At 37.9% G+C, this 14,458-nt stretch overlaps 1 non-coding gene and 1 pseudogene across 1 annotated transcript; both read left to right on the top strand.

The window, feature by feature from the left end:
- Positions 1–4,049: 4,049 nt before the first annotated feature.
- Positions 4,050–4,156, top strand: LOC114404659. The gene has a single exon (XR_003665101.1). It is a non-coding gene; the product is annotated as a small nucleolar RNA R71 (small nucleolar RNA).
- Positions 4,157–9,864: 5,708 nt separating this feature from the next.
- LOC114374113 lies at positions 9,865–11,580 on the top strand (annotated as a pseudogene).
- The last annotated feature ends 2,878 nt before the right edge of the window (positions 11,581–14,458 follow it).

The raw sequence follows: 14,458 nt of genomic DNA, 5'->3' as shown, positions 1-14,458 counted from the left end.
CAAACACCTCACAGAATAGCATAGGTTGCTGAGGCATTTGTTGTCGCCATGTAAGTGTATTTCCTACTCACTGACACTGGTCACAAGTGCTGCAGATCTTCCACGCATCTTTAAAGATGGTGGGCCAATAAAAACCACAATCAAGCACTTTGCGAGCTGTCCTTTGAACACCCAGATGGCCTCCCGGTGCGGAAGAATGACAGAACTGCAGGACTGAGTCAGTCTCATGATCTGGAATGCACTGTCTAATGACCTGATCACTGCACAATTTCCAATGGTAGGGGTCATCCCAAATAAAATGCTTAGCATCACTTTTAATTTTATCTTTTTGGGCCTTAGATGCTAAGGGAGGAAAAACAGAAGCAACTAAATAATTGACAATGTTGGCAAACCAAGGAGTAGAAAGAGAGTCAGAAATACTATACAGTATATACAAATGATCATCCGGGAAATCATCCCGAATGGGTGAATCCGCATCTGATACATGTTCAATCCGACTCAAATGATCGGCAACTAGATTTTGTGCTCCGCTCCTATCACGGATCTCCAAGTCAAACTCTTGGAGCCACAGCTTCCATCAGATCAACCTAGGCTTAGAATCAGCCTTCTTCAACAAGTACTTTAGAGCTGCATGGTCAGTATAAACAATAATGCGGGTACCAAGCAAATAAGATCGAAATTTTTCAAGAGCAAAAACTATGGCTAGAAGCTCCTTCTCAGTAGTAGTATAATTCGCTTGGGCAGCATCTAAAGTCCTAGAAGCATAGTATATCACCCTGGGCAATTTATCAATTTTCTAAGCAAGGACAGCCCCCAATGCATAATTTGATGCATCACACATAAGCTCAAAAGGGGCTGTCCAATCGGGTCCCTGGATGATGGGGGTGGTAGTCAGCGCTCTTTTGAGGCAATCAAAAGCCTCTTTGCATCTGTCATTGAAGTCAAACTCCACCTCCTTTTGCAACAAGTTGGACATTGGAAGGGCTACTTTGCTAAAATCCCTTATAAAGCGCCTGTAGAATCCTGCATGACCAAGAAAAGATCGCACCTCTCGCACACAAGAGGGGTAAGGCAATTGTGAAATAACAGAAATTTTTGCAGGATCTACTTCAATACCCTTATTGGAAATAATGTGGCCTAAAACTATACCTTGCTCAACCATAAAATGACATTTTTCATAATTTAGAACAAGGTTAGTTTCAATGCATCTATTCAAAACTTTTTCCAAACTATCCAAACAACCATCAAAAGAGGATCCATACACAGTGAAATCATCCATAAACACCTCTATGAAATTTTCTAAGAAATCACTGAAAATACTAATCATGCACCGTTGGAAGGTACCAGGGACATTGCACAGGCCGAAAGGCATCCTCCTATAGGCAAAAGTGCCGAAGGGGCAGGTGAATGTGGTCTTTTCCTGATCCTCAGGAGCAATAGTAATTTGCATATAACCAGAAAAACCATCAAGGAAACAGTAGTGAGATTTACCTGCCAGGCGTTCAAGCATCTGGTCAATGAATGGCATGGGAAAATGGTCCTTTTTGGTAACCTGGTTCAGCCTCCTATAGTCAATGCAGACTCTCCAACTATTCTGCACCCGAGTAGGAATCAGCTCCTTCTTCTCATTTTTTATCACTGTGAGGCCGGTCTTCTTCGGGACTACCTGGACGGGACTCACCCATTGGCTGTCAGAGATAGGATAAATGATTCCAACTTGCAAAAGCTTGGTTATCTCCTTCTTCACTACATCAAGAATCACCGGGTTGAGTCTTCTCTGTGGCTGTCTTACTGGTTTAGCTCCATCCTCTAAATTTATTCGATGCATACATGTGGATGGGCTAATACCAGGAATGTCTGCCAAGGTCCAGCCTATAGCCTTCTTATGCTTCTTGAGAACAGACAACAACTTCTCCTCTTGCTCATCAGCAAGGGAGGCAGATATAATCCCCGAAAAACTTTTGCTATCATCCAAGTAAGCATATTTTAAATTTGATGGCAGAGGCTTCAATTCTGGTGTGGTCGGCTGGATAGTGGTAGAAGGAGATGGTTTCTCAGCCTGTACCTCATAAAGAAAGTCAGAGGTATGTGTACTTCTTGAAACATGGTTAGTCCTATCTGACTCTATAAAATCAATCTCAAGAGGTAAAACACCACCACCAGACATGCAATCAATATCACTTTCAGATTCACTCTCAGCATCAAATTCAGACATATGATCAAGTACAATTTCAGACTCAATGCATGAAGAGTGAGAGGCATGCAGATTAGAGTAAAGATCAGTCATGTATTCATCAACAACATGGTCAATTATTTCAGCACGAAATATAGAAAGATCTTCAGATGGGTATTTCATAGCATCCAGAATATTAAAATGAACAGTTATATCACCAAACTCCATGGATAGTGTGTCTGCATAAACATCTATCTTAGTTCTTGCAGTTTTCATAAAGGGTCTGCCTAGAATGATGGGAACTGATCCTTGAGAAAATCCATCTTCCATATTCAAAATATAAAAATCAACAGGGAAAATCAGTTCACCAACTCTAACTAAGACATCTTCTATGAAACCAACAGGGTAGGCAACACTTCTATTAGCTAAATGAATTACCACATCAGTTGACTGCAAGGGACCTAGAGATAGAGAATTAAAAATAGACAGAGGCATAACACTAACAGAAGCTCCTAAATCTAGCATGGCATTGTCAAACTTATTATTCCCTATAATACAAGGTATGCTGAATGTACCTGGATCTTTACATTTTTCAGGAATTTGGGGAACAAATTTACCAATTAGTTCGGAGACATTTCTACCCATGCTAATTTGTTCACTTCCTTTAAGCTTCCGCTTATTAGTGCACAGCTCCTTCAAGAATTTAGCATATCTTGGAATTTGCTTTATTGCATCCAGCAGAGGTATGTTTACCTCTACTTTTCTAAATGTTTCCAAGATCTCTTTCTCTGCCTCTTCCAATTTTTTGTTGGAAACTGCTCTTGGAGGGAATGGAAGAGGAGGGATGTGCTGCTTTTGCAAATCATAATTACCAATGGAAGATTCACCTGCACATAAATTGTTAGGTAAATTTTTGTCATCACCTTTTTCTAGAGTAGAGTGAAGTTTAGCAGGTTCATTTGCATATGCGGAAGGTGTTACGGGTTGAGGTCCTTGACACTGCTTTCTCGACCTCAATGAAATGGCACTGACATTTTTGGGATTTTGGATAGATTGAGAAGGCAGCTTGTCAGAATTCTGGGACTGTTGTTGATTTAATTGTGTAGCCAATTTTCCCATCTGATTGGTTAAGCTCTAAATGGAGGCTCTGGTCTCTTATTGAAACTGCATGTTCTGCATGGTCCTTTGCCTCACAAGTTCTTCGAGGGAAGGTTGCGGAGGAGCCTCAACTGTTGGCTATTTCTGGGGCTATTGCTGTTGTTGGATTGGTGGAGGAATGTATGGTCTGCTTGGGCCAGCAGCATTTTGGAAGGAAGGAGTAGGCTGTTGTTGTTGTTGCTGAGGGCTAAACCATCTGAGATTAGGGTGATTCCTCCATCCAGGGTTGTATCTGTTGCTGGAGAGGTCATAATTGTTCTGTTGTGGTTGATTTTGCTGCTGAGGTTGAGGAGGTCTATTGTAAATGTTTGCAGCATAAGCTTCGGGCTGCTCAATTGCTCCAGGTTGCTGCATGGAAGGGCAATGGTCTGTATGGTGGTCAGCAGAGGAGCACAAACCATAGACCCTTGCGACAGGTACATATTTCTGGTTCAAGGCCAGCTGGGTTACCAAGTTAACCAATGCATCCAGTTTGCCTTCAAGCTTCTTAGTTTCAGATGATGCAGCTGAGTTTGTAGCTATCTCATGCACTCCTCTAATGACTATAGCATCATTGCTGGCGCTAAACTGCTGGGAGTTGGAAGCCATCTTCTCAATTAAATTTTTGGCTTCAGCAGGAGTCATGTCTCCAAGGGCTCCACCACTGGCAGCATCTATCATACTTCTCTCCATATTACTAAGTCCTTCATAAAAATATTGGAGAAGCATCTGCTACGAAATCTGATGGTGAGGGCAACTGGCATATAGTATTTTTAATCTCCCCCAGTATTCATACAGGCTCTCTCCACTGAGTTGTCTAATACCTGAGATATCCTTCCTGATGGTTGTGGTCCTGGAAGCAGGGAAAATGTTTTCTAACAATACTCTCTTAAGGTCATCCCAGCTCGTGATGGACCTTGGAGCAAGGTAATACAGCCAGTCCTTTGCCACTCCCTCTAAAGAATGAGGAAAAGCCTTCAGAAATATGTGATCCTCTTGGACATCTGGGGGTTTCATGGTGGAGCAGACAATATGAAATTCCTTCAAATGTTTGTGCGGGTCTTCACCTGCAAGGCCATGAAACTTTGGAAGCAAATGAATCAGTCCAGTTTTAAGAACATATGGGACATCCTCATCAGGGTATTGGATGCACAAGCTTTCGTAGGTGAAATCAGGTGCAGCCATTTCCCTTAGAGTCCTCTCACGGGGTGGAGGTTGTGCAATGTTCAAAATCAGAATGCTCAAAATCAGGATGTTCAAAATCACCAATAACAGAATGCACAGATTCACCAGTAATGGAATGCTCAGGATGATCAAAAGGTATAAAATGATGCCTAACTAATCTATGAAATGTCCTATCTATCTCAGGATCAAAGGGTTGTAAGTCAGATGGGTTGCCTCTAGTCATACACTACATTCAGCATGCACAACTAGTTGCCTTGTCATGTAAATAAAGGTGTAGGTTTGAACTACAACTACCCTCAAATGATATCCAAATGACTTGAAATTTTGTGAGCAACCTTATAAAATGATGAGAAGATAGCTCAAAAAATTTCAGGCAAAAATTCAAAGTTTAACTATAGAAGCTAAAAATGGTAGGTTAAGAAAAATAAGTGAATAAAACTTGAAAAATAAAAAACTTTTGACAGAATCACTATTTTTGGACGATGGAGAAAGTTATGGCTGTTTGAAGTTTTGACATACACAAAATTTGCTACTTTTTTGGAACTTTCAAATCTGACCAAACTAAAGGCTCTAGCTATTTTTCCCACAAAATATGGATTGAAAGAAGTTACCACAAAAAAAATTCAGCTAAAAATAACAACCCTAGCTACTAAAACAAAAAATCCAAAATAATTCAGCATGGGTGGTCGCTAAAATCCGTCGCTACCTGATTTCTACTACTACTCTGTTTTGCCGCAAGCAAAAGTGGTCGCTAAGTCCGTCGCAAAACACTATTCACAGCAAAACACCCAAAACTAAAACAGGGGAAGCGCTTAATAGGAAAACTAAAACAGAACACACACTAAACAAAATACTAGGACATTAAACAACACTAACACACATACTAACACAATACTAACAATTAAACATAAAACACGAAAGAATTAAACACACAACGCTAGCTATTATGAACCTTTGGACACTGCTCCCTGGCAACGGCGCCAAATTTGATCGAGGCCGTACTCGAATCAAATAAACATGAAAATGCAGTAACTAGGAAGTGATCCTAGGTCGTTTCCAAACAAGCAATGATAAACCAAATGTTCATAATACACTTGCAGTAACAATAATGATTGGGGGGGTTGTTTGTGTTGTGATTTAAAGGACAAAACAAGTAAACTAGAATACGAAACTACCAATATTAAAAATGGGTTGTTTCCTCTGATTCAGAAGCCATTCTCTTATCCTGGGTTATGGAGAATTCGTCCCTAACAGTTAACCACTTAATCCAACCCTATTTCAATTTACTAAGCGAAAATCAACTTAGGGTTGTCAATACGTGATTAGGCAACACATACACCAGTTAGCCCTTCGTCCATTAAGCATGAATGCAAGTTTGGCTTAGAGGAAATTAATCGAACATGAAGCGTGCACTGATTAATGTTCAAGAATTTGGGTTAACTGGAGAAAGGGAAACTGCCAGGAAGCCACATTATAAATGAAACCTCAAAGAGAGTTGGGCTTCATCCTCAAAAGGAAACAACACTAGAAAATCTAGCCTTCCATAGATTCAAACAGAAAACGCAAATGAAACTAAAAGCAGAAACGTAAATGAAAGTAGAAGAAGAAACAAGAACGAAATTGTTATTAGAAGCAGAAAATGGAAAATTGCATTAAGAACGAAACAATAGCATTCAAGCAGAAAAACGTAAATACCTAAACAAAGCTCTGAATAATGAATAACATAATAGAATAGCCTTGCACGAATCCCAAGGCTGCTATTTAAAAAGAGTCACTCAAAGTCACTGGGCCCTATTACAATACTCTGGCCCAAAACGAAATAAACACTGAACCACATAAAATAAAATTGTGAAATTTCCTAATTAGAAATTAACTAAGGTAAGCGCTGCTTTATTTGCCCTCTTCAAGTCCACAACCAAAATCCGGATTAAGCCCAATGTTTCATTAATTTCTGAAATTAGATTAAAAACATCAAATTAGCTAAATGAGCCCAAATAATAAAACTTCCTAATTAATTGACAATTAAGACCAATCAGTAATTAAAATGGTGCAAAAAGGGTTTAGAAAATAGAAGAAAATGATGAAACATCAGCGTCTAAAAAAACAACATGAACATGTGTTACACTCTTGTTAGCAAAAAGAATGCAACCTAACAAATGTAGCAGATAGGCACGAGCTGCAACAATCCAATGTTCGACCTCATATTTGCTTTGATAAATATCTTGTAGCCACGATAGGCATATGTATGCCCCATGACATTGTGCTGTCTCAGCTCTAGCTTCCTCTCCGGAGACTTCAAGTAACCAACATCAAGACGGCTTTGTCGACATACAGAGGGTCAAAGCTATGGAAGGCACCTATAATTGGAAGATGAAGCAAAGATGCCACATCATCTAGAGTGATGGTAAGCTCTCCAACAGGAAGATGGAAACTGCTAGTTTCCTTATGCCACCTCTCCACAAAAGCGGATATAAGTCCCCAGTGTCTATTGAGTATGCGATCAAAGGACTTAATCCTGTGGCTGCGACTAGCCCTTCAATTTTTGGAGCAGGCCTCCCAAATTTATGAACCTTCCTTCCATTGGAGGATAACTTCAATTCAGGACGTTCCTGCAAAAAAAATGATTCGACAACTTATAAACATAATAATTAAAATTATGAAAAATTTAAATAATAACAAAAACTTAACAAATCACTTTAATTAAAAATTTTAAATACCTCTTCATTCCATACGATGACTGCAACATGGTCACCATAGTCAGTCAGTACTGATGGGTCACGCAGCCCACCTGGAAATCCCTCAGCATCATGAACAACTTCTGCAGCATATGCATGTACGTCTTCAGCTAGCACAGGATCATCCTCAGCAACAGGGGCAGCTTCTTGTTGCCTACGTGTGGATGTTGTAGGCCTTCGCCGCTGGGGAACATCATCTGAATCATGATGATCCTCTCTCCCCAGGGCTCTGCCTATAACCCTACCTAAGGAACGACCTTACCCTTTAGTTCTAACCATGATCTGCAAATCTTGACGCACATGTATTTTTTTTGTCAAATTCAATATTTGCTATTCAAATAAACATATGACTACATAACCCTAAACCCTAATCCCTAAATCCTAAACCCTCAACATCTACAAAATGTATAACTATGAATAATATGACTACTTTTCATTGAAATAAAATAACACCATTTATAATTATTTCATATCAACATATATGGCTACATAATTAAAACACAAAATTCATAAAAAAAAATAACAACTACATATTAAACTTATATATGACTATTATTCATTGAAATCAAATAATAACATTTCAAACTATTTCATAACACCATATATGACTAAATAGTTAAAACACAAAATACATAATTAAATAACATATGACTATTTTCATTCAAATAAATTAAACATAAATAACTACAAAATTCATTTATTTACTATTAAAATTTAAAACTATTTCATAACACCATGTAATCATACATATTATTTTTTAAAACACACACAATACTTATTTTTAAAACAAAACTAACAAATCAAATACCTAATCAAGTACTTGATCTATATGACTCATACGGATCAACTTGATCTGTATGAATAAAGATGATTCCTCTTTCTAATATGGATCAACTTGATCCGCACGAAAACGAAAACCAGAAACGGAAACGGCATTAATTAACAAGGAGAAGAAGCTTACCTCGACAGTGGAGCATCCCGTTCAATGCAGGTCCTTAATGCCGACACCCAACGGAGGAGAAGAAGCTCCAACGGCCAACAAAAATGAGATGGTGACGTAGGGAAGAAGAATGGAGGGGGCTCGTACGGAAGGCATAAAAGGAAATGATGGGTGCACGCTAAACTTTTAAATTTAGACCATGGGCATTTTTGCCCATTCACGTTAAATGCTGGATGCACCAGCAATAATGTTGGGTGCACCTAGCATCACCCACACTCTAGGCATGAGAGGAAAAAGGCTGATGGAGGACTGCAGACAATAAAGTAGAGGGGTGGTAGTAGTAAAATAGCAGGAAAAAAAATTAATCTCAACATAACTCCTTGCGCAACGTAGCATCCCTACCTTCATCTTTTGTCTGCGTTGCCACCTCGATTGATACTATCATTGTGCCACCATACAACCACCATCTTGTGAAACCACCATCGCACACCACCATGTCACAAACACCACCACCCTGAACCAAATCCATGACTCACACCCCCATCACCACTAAACCACTGTACCACCATACCACATCCACCAATCTCTATAACCTGCGACCACCACCAACCCACCATAACCATCAATACAACACCACCTCATCACCACTTAATCTCCACCAACCTTAACGAATCTACCATCACCCAAACGCACCAAACAATACCTTCCTCCATAACTCACGACCCAAAACCACCACCAAACACTAGATTCGCAACCAAACAACACTTCCTGCCACCACCAAACATCACCATTGGTGTTCATCACTGTTGTCGAGTCGATCTATCTCATGGCTCCACTAAAGCATAAAGGTGCACCAAGGAAATCTTCCAAAGCGCTATAACCCTCCAAGACAAAGGCACCTCCCAACCCAAGGAAAATGATGGTAGAGGGAAGACTATTCATGAGGAGACGTCTGACCCTACAGATGATATCGAATTGCATGAGTTTACTCACCAAAACCAATTCACTTCATTAATTTCAAAATTGAAATTCAGGAAAAAAGAAAGTTAGAGCCACATGGTATCTTGATTATTCTGATTTTGCTTCTTTTGGCCTAACTAGTAATCTTGATTTTATGTTTGGGAATGTTGGTTGGAAGGAAGTATTTTGGTACCCTCATTGATGACATATATGAGCGGTTGACATATGAGTCCCTTAGTACATTATATATTGAAATTCTGAACAAGCCTAGCTGCATTAATGATTTGATCACCTTTCATTTATTCAACATTGATCATAGTCTCATTCTTCACTATCACAAAAATAAGATATAATATCATCCAGTCGATTTTGATGAAAACTGATAATACAAAATGTGCAGTAGTATTTTTGTAAATAAAATGTCATCGTTAACATCAATTTTGAAAAAATTGATATTGAAATGAGAATGTTAACATTGATTTTTATAAAACCAATGTTATTCATACTCATTAACAATGATTTTTAAAAAAATAGATGTTTTGCATGCTCAGTCAACATCGGTTTTATTTGAAACCGATGCAAGGTTTCGATAATAATATCCCTCTCTCTGTCTCTTGAGCTCACTTGAATTTCTTAACCCTCCCTCTTGAAACCCCCTCTTGAACCCTTGAGCTTGCGCCTTAAGCCCCTGGGTCGTTGCCCGTTGTCCGCCACCCAGCCCCATGACCTTAGTCATGAAGGACGGCGACGATGGTGATTGTTCTGTGACCTCTTAGTTTTCAAAGGTTCGTTTGTTTTACTTTTTTCATCTTTAGATAGTGAATACCCACCATCTCATTTTCGTGTTTCACTTTGTATGTAAGCACTATGTAGCTATATTCATTTGCATTTCGTTTTCCCTTTTCCACCCATTAGCAGCTACCGCAGTTCTATGCCTTTTTCCTTTTTCTAATGCTTATTAACACAATTGGTAAAATGGTGAAATAGTTGCTTTGGGAGAATCAGGTTTCTGGGCAATGAACACTGGATTCATTTGATAAATCTAAAAGTCTTTAATTGTGTGAGTGTGAGTTTTCAAATGCCACCCTACATGATATGAGGAACAAAATGAATGTTAGTTTTACAATTTTCTTACAGGTGTCTCCCATACATGTTAAAATGACTTGCTGTTTCATTTATTTATATTCTTAGTTTTATAGCTTTGTTACTCTTGCTATTTCAATTTTCTCTTTGGAATAATATCCTACCCCTTACCCCCTCAACCCTTATAATAAAAAAAAAATAGGTAACTAGGATATGATATATTCTTGAATGTAAGAGAGATACTTCAACAAATTAAGAAAAATATAATTGGTTTTTCTGCTATGCCTCTAAATTGTGTTTGTACTCAAGTTTTATATAGCATATCATGTTCCTCTTTTTTTTCTTTTTCAACTTATCTTTGTTTGATTATGTGTTATGGATGCTCAATTTAACCCCGAAATTTTCAGGTAAAGTGGTTGCAAAGTTTTGTGCTAAGTATCTTCACTAGTTGGTGCTCAAGAATGAAGCATACATAGCTGGAGATATAGGAACCTCTCTTTAGGAATCATTTTTCAGGTTAGAACATTTTTAATTACTAAAAGGGGTTCCTTTGTTATGTATTCTATTTCTAGAATATAGTGACCGAAACTAGCTTTATGTATGCACTATCTAAAGTTTACCATATGATTAACTTATTGCATTTCTTTAAAATTACAGAATTAAAGATCACATATGAAGTATGGCATTAAAATTGATATTATAGACAAAAAAAATTGTTCACTTGTTCCTTATCCATTCATTGTTTTCTCCCACTCCCCAGTCCAAAACACCAGAAGAAAAAGAAATTAAAAAAAGAGTAATGAACTAGCATTTTGGTGATTATTGCAGAATGGACGAGATGATGCATGGTCAAAGGGGGTGGAGGGAATTAGCCATTTTGGGTGATAAGATAAACAAATTTTGTTTGTGTGAAATTATAATTTTCTTTTCTAGTGTAATTTTTTTGTTGTCACTCTATAATGTGTATGTATTGTAAGCAGGGTCCTCATTCTAATTTTGCTGGACAAACTTCAGGAAGCACTGCCTGCGTCACAATTATTAGAAACAACTATACTTTTGTAGCTAATGCCGGTTATTCACGTTGTGTGATATGTGGGAAGGGTCAGGTAACTTCACGATGAAAATTCTTGGATTTTCATCTTCAAAGTAACAGATCTTGCGTATAATTATTACAATAAATTTTCTGACTATGGCCTATATCTACACTACAGGCGTATGATTTGTCTATAGATCATAAACCTGATCTTGAGATTGAGAAGGAAAGAATCGTAAAAGTTGGTGGTTTTATTCATGCAAGAAGAGTTAATGGGAGTTTAAGCCTTGCAAGAGCAATAGGTACTAACCTATTGGCAAATGAGCTTTTATGAATGTTTACTTAAGCTTCCTATGGACCTTTGCACAATCAGACAGACATCTATGAATTTGTCAACATGATAAATTGATATTTAGGATAATCTAATACAAAGGCAACTTTCTATTATTTTATTTTGTATGCTTTATTTTGTTTCTTACTTTCTTTACATGGCAAGAGGAAGTTCCTATGCTTGTGATGATGAGGATATCTAAATGAATAATAGTATGGGTGTGTTAAACTGTTGTCTCTTTAGTACAGTCTTGAGTCTTCACGATATTAAAATTTTTCTTTGAATCCTATTGTGTGGGATAGCTATGTGGGGATATCTTTTGGGTTCTGCAAGAGAGTGAAGGAAGCATATTTCCATGTAAGGCCACTTCTTGGACTAATGAGAACTCTAAAATTGGTATATTATTTACTAGCAATTAGAAAAAAAATGATTGAATTCTAATTTTCCATGTTAGAACAAGATTTTGGATCAACTAAAAGTTTCTCATTTCTACTTTGCCCTCCTTTCTTTGAGTCTTCAGACTCTTTTTATAGGGCAATTGTCATTGAGGAACAAGACAATTCTCTCTAATGCATAAATTACCATATATCTCTAATTTACCCAAGAGAAGAAGTATTAGTTTGGAAGTCTATTTTTTAGAATGTAGAGTAATATTTTATTGCCTTGGAGGAATAAGGGGAAGAAAAGTAATCAAAAGAGCATTTTATATAAGAAAACAAATCTCTTACTTGTCTGAGTTTGTTGCGTGATATTTATAATTCAATTTGTTTTTTTAATCATTTAAAAATTTTTGGCAGTCATTTATTGCGGTGTCGAGGTCCATTTGCTAAGAGAAGGCATTCGTTGGTGGACTCAATAGTAGTTTCGGAAATAAGAAGAAGCCTTGAAGAGGAGGTTGAATTCCAAGGTGAGTTGTTGAACTTTAGGAAAGATGGATTTCCTCTAATGAACAAATTTTGTTCCAATGATGTATTTACAGTGGATTTAAGTGAGGAAGAACCTTGTTGGAGATGTGTGATAGGGAGTGGCATGCATGGTGCTAGAAATCCCGAGGGCATAGCTCCTTCTAGACATGATTATGTTGTTGTTAGTCTTCTAGGTGGGAGAATTCTAATATTTGGTGGGTTTATTGCTAGTCTCCACTCTACCTCTCAAATAACATTGGGTCTATTGCATATGTTCTAAGATTGTTCAATAATGGCAGTTCTTTTTGTATTTAACTTATTATGGAGTTTATAGACTTTGTTTTTGCACTTGTGTGTAATTTTATGGAATCATTGGATGTGTGAAATATGGTTGGCTACATAATGGCATTGTGCCAACTGGACTGATATTGAAAATAAAAAAGTTCCAAGTTTGAGTTGAACTGTGAATTAATAGTTATTAGAACATTAATTAGCTCTAGCTATTAGAACAAAATATTTTAAAAAAAATTGCAAAAAAAAACAACATTGGTTGGTCTAAAACCGATGTTGAATGTGTTATACCAGTCGGTTTTGGCCAAAACTGATGTGGTATAGCACATTCAACATCGGTTTTTGCCAAAAATAGATGTTGTATACGACTTTCAACATTGGTTTTTTTAGAATCGATGCAGAAAGTGCTTCAAAATACACAATTTTGGTCACATTTCTATATCGATTTCAGCCAGAACCAATGTAGATAATGATTTTCAATATCAATTTTAAAATTGATGTTTAAATGATGATTGTTTCAACATTGGTCCTAAACTAATGTTGAAACTCCTCCAGAATTAAAGCCCTTTTATGCAGTATTGTTTTCTCAATTCAATGCTATATATGGTTTTCCCCAGGGTGGGGAGTGAAATATACCTCACAGGTTCAACAAAACGTGGTCCTTAATGTCTTCTGGAGTTGATTGTGCTTCGAGTAAGGTAAACTTTCCCACTTCAGCCACCCCAAACTTAAAATAAATTGTCTCCAATGTAAATATAAAAGAAATGGTCATTATGGAAAGGTCTCACTGAAGGATGAGGGAAGTCATTCGATGATGCTTAATGTACCAATCATACATTTTCTGGACAAGTGAATTATAGCGTTGCTTAAACATGTCCTTGACCAAGACATAGAGTTTTTGTTGTTGCCTTGTGTCATACCCTAATTTCGTCCGGGGATCTTTGCTTGATGACATGCAACTTTTCTTTGGTCCTTGTGAGGTGCTTGGCACCCATCATTAGGCAATTTGTGAAATTCCGGGACATGCCGAAAAACAAAAGAAAATATTGATGCACAATCCGTAAGGTTCTGTGACACACCGGAAATCAAATGGAAGCATCGTTGCACAAATAAGTGAGGTTCCGTAACATTTCGTAAGTCAAAAAGGGGATGATTATGTAATCCGCAAGGTTCCGTAACATTACGGAAAGAAAACAAGTATCGTTACGAAATTCATAAGTTTCCGTAACTTTACGAAAAAAGAATCACAAAAAAAAAGGCAGGGGGTGTACTTAGTAAAAATGGGGTTGCAAATAGCAACTAGGCCCACTTGGGCCCTCCAGAATATTCCTCCAGAAGGCTGTTGCTTCTGGAGGAAGCAACCCTGCTCGCCTGGGCGAGCTGGGCGGCAAGCATCTCCCTTATTTTGCTATAAATAGGGGAGGAAGTGAGAAGGAAAAGGGTTCAGCCCTTTAGGCACTTCTCTCTCTTTCGAATTTTCTTGGAAAAATTGTTTCCGTGAAGAAAATCTAAGCCGAGCGCTTCCGAAACGTTTCCGTAACGTTTTCCGTGAGGAATTTCGCGAAGGTTTTCGACCGTTCTTCGACGTTCTTCATTCGTTCTTCATCGTTCTTCGATCTTCAACGGGTAAGTACCTCGAACCAAGCTTTTCGATTCATTCTATGCACCCATGGTGGTCCACATTG

This window comes from Glycine soja, chromosome 2 (genome assembly GCF_004193775.1).
Source record: "Glycine soja cultivar W05 chromosome 2, ASM419377v2, whole genome shotgun sequence".
NCBI lineage: Eukaryota > Viridiplantae > Streptophyta > Magnoliopsida > Fabales > Fabaceae > Glycine > Glycine soja.
Note: the sequence above shows the minus strand (reverse complement) of the source record. Positions and strands in the feature narration are given on the sequence as shown.